Consider the following 3,407-nt stretch of genomic DNA (forward strand, 5'->3'; position numbering starts at 1 on the left):
TGGAGTCGGAGATCTGGATTGTGTTCGCATCTATAGAATGCGAGGAGAATTTAATGGTGATATTCAGTTCGCATTTGGTGACACAAGTACGTGGTTGATGATTTTTGGTTGGTTCGCATTTGAAATTAGTGGGTTTCGCATTTGGGTTCGTATCTGGGTTTCTCAAACAACTGAAATGCGAATATGAGACAACTGATTAATTTCTCAGTTAATGCGATGAAATGCGAATGAACTCAAAGACGGATGGATGCAAGATGCGAAGAATTTGAATGAAAATGCGAAGTTTTTAATGTATAAATGCGAATTGGGGAAGAAAGCTTAGAGTTTCGCATTTGGCACCTGATCTTTTCAAGAAATAATATAAGTTGTCCAACTTCGCAAAATGGGGTCATTTAATCAGAAAATCGATCATTCTTCAAATATGACATTTAATCAGAAAATCGATCTAAAAATGAGACATTTGGTGTTTATCGATTTTTCAGGGTCGACGGGTTGTATGAAAAGCGAAGGCTGAGTAATTGAAAATTAGAGGATCGATGGTTGCTACTAATTGCTTGTAACTGGTATTGGTTTCATATCGATGGATGTGGATTCGCATATGAAATCAATTGTGTTCGCATCTATGAAATCAGTTCGCATATGACAAGAATTGAGTTCGCATTTGGTTTTGTGGGTCAAAACAGTTCGCATAAGAAGTTCACGATTTGTTTGAGGTTAATTGATTTTGATTTCGCAAGCTTGGAGTCGGAGATCTGGATTGTGTTCGCATCTATAGAATGCGAGGAGAATTTAATGGTGATATTCAGTTCGCATTTGGTGACACAAGTACGTGGTTGATGATTTTTGGTTGGTTCGCATTTGAAATTAGTGGGTTTCGCATTTGGGTTCGTATCTGGGTTTCTCAAACAACTGAAATGCGAATATGAGACAACTGATTAATTTCTCAGTTAATGCGATGAAATGCGAATGAACTCAAAGACGGATGGATGCAAGATGCGAAGAATTTGAATGAAAATGCGAAGTTTTTAATGTATAAATGCGAATTGGGGAAGAAAGCTTAGAGTTTCGCATTTGGCACCTGATCTTTTCAAGAAATAATATAAGTTGTCCAACTTCGCAAAATGGGGTCATTTAATCAGAAAATCGATCATTCTTCAAATATGACATTTAATCAGAAAATCAATCTAAAAATGAGACATTTGGTGTTTATCGATTTTTCAGGGTCGACGGGTTGTATGAAAAGCGAAGGCTGAGTAATTGAAAATTAGAGGATCGATGGTTGCTACTAATTGCTTGTAACTGGTATTGGTTTCATATCGATGGATGTGGATTCGCATATGAAATCAATTGTGTTCGCATCTATGAAATCAGTTCGCATATGACAAGAATTGAGTTCGCATTTGGTTTTGTGGGTCAAAACAGTTCGCATAAGAAGTTCACGATTTGTTTGAGGTTAATTGATTTTGATTTCGCAAGCTTGGAGTCGGAGATCTGGATTGTGTTCGCATCTATAGAATGCGAGGAGAATTTAATGGTGATATTCAGTTCGCATTTGGTGACACAAGTACGTGGTTGATGATTTTTGGTTGGTTCGCATTTGAAATTAGTGGGTTTCGCATTTGGGTTCGTATCTGGGTTTCTCAAACAACTGAAATGCGAATATGAGACAACTGATTAATTTCTCAGTTAATGCGATGAAATGCGAATGAACTCAAAGACGGATGGATGCAAGATGCGAAGAATTTGAATGAAAATGCGAAGTTTTTAATGTATAAATGCGAATTGGGGAAGAAAGCTTAGAGTTTCGCATTTGGCACCTGATCTTTTCAAGAAATAATATAAGTGGTCCAACTTCGCAAAATGGGGTCATTTAATCAGAAAATCGATCATTCTTCAAATATGACATTTAATCAGAAAATCGATCTAAAAATGAGACATTTGGTGTTTATCGATTTTTCAGGGTCGACGGGTTGTATGAAAAGCGAAGGCTGAGTAATTGAAAATTAGAGGATCGATGGTTGCTACTAATTGCTTGTAATTGGTATTGGTTTCATATCGATGGATGTGGATTCGCATATGAAATCAATTGTGTTCGCATCTATGAAATCAGTTCGCATATGACAACAATTGAGTTCGCATTTGGTTTTGTGGGTCAAAACAGTTCGCATAAGAAGTTCACGATTTGTTTGAGGTTAATTGATTTTGATTTCGCAAGCTTGGAGTCGGAGATCTGGATTGTGTTCGCATCTATAAAATGCGAGGAGAATTTAATGGTGATATTCAGTTCGCATTTGGTGACACAAGTACGTGGTTGATGATTTTTGGTTGGTTCGCATTTGAAATTAGTGGGTTTCGCATTTGGGTTCGTATCTGGGTTTCTCAAACAACTGAAATGCGAATATGAGACAACTGATTAATTTCTCAGTTAATGCGATGAAATGCGAATGAACTCAAAGACGGATGGATGCAAGATGCGAAGAATTTGAATGAAAATGCGAAGTTTTTAATGTATAAATGCGAATTGGGGAAGAAAGCTTAGAGTTTCGCATTTGGCACCTGATCTTTTCAAGAAATAATATAAGTGGTCCAACTTCGCAAAATGGGGTCATTTAATCAGAAAATCGATCATTCTTCAAATATGACATTTAATCAGAAAATCGATCTAAAAATGAGACATTTGGTGTTTATCGATTTTTCAGGGTCGACGGGTTGTATGAAAAGCGAAGGCTGAGTAATTGAAAATTAGAGGATCGATGGTTGCTACTAATTGCTTGTAACTGGTATTGGTTTCATATCGATGGATGTGGATTCGCATATGAAATCAATTGTGTTCGCATCTATGAAATCAGTTCACATATGACAAGAATTGAGTTCGCATTTGGTTTTGTGGGTCAAAACAGTTCGCATAAGAAGTTCACGATTTGTTTGAGGTTAATTGATTTTGATTTCGCAAGCTTGGAGTCGGAGATCTGGATTGTGTTCGCATCTATAGAATGCGAGGAGAATTTAATGGTGATATTCAGTTCGCATTTGGTGACAGAAGTACGTGGTTGATGATTTTTGGTTGGTTCGCATTTGAAATTAGTGGGTTTCGCATTTGGGTTCGTATCTGGGTTTCTCAAACAACTGAAATGCGAATATGAGACAACTGATTAATTTCTCAGTTAATGCGATGAAATGCGAATGAACTCAAAGACGGATGGATGCAAGATGCGAAGAATTTGAATGAACATGCGAAGTTTTTAATGTATAAATGCGAATTGGGGAAGAAAGCTTAGAGTTTCGCATTTGGCACCTGATCTTTTCAAGAAATAATATAAGTGGTCCAACTTCGCAAAATGGGGTCATTTAATCAGAAAATCGATCATTCTTCAAATATGACATTTAATCAGAAAATCGATCTAAAA

Source organism: Lactuca saligna, chromosome 7 (genome assembly GCF_052625555.1).
Source record: "Lactuca saligna cultivar CGN05327 chromosome 7, ASM5262555v1, whole genome shotgun sequence".
Taxonomy (NCBI): domain Eukaryota; kingdom Viridiplantae; phylum Streptophyta; class Magnoliopsida; order Asterales; family Asteraceae; genus Lactuca; species Lactuca saligna.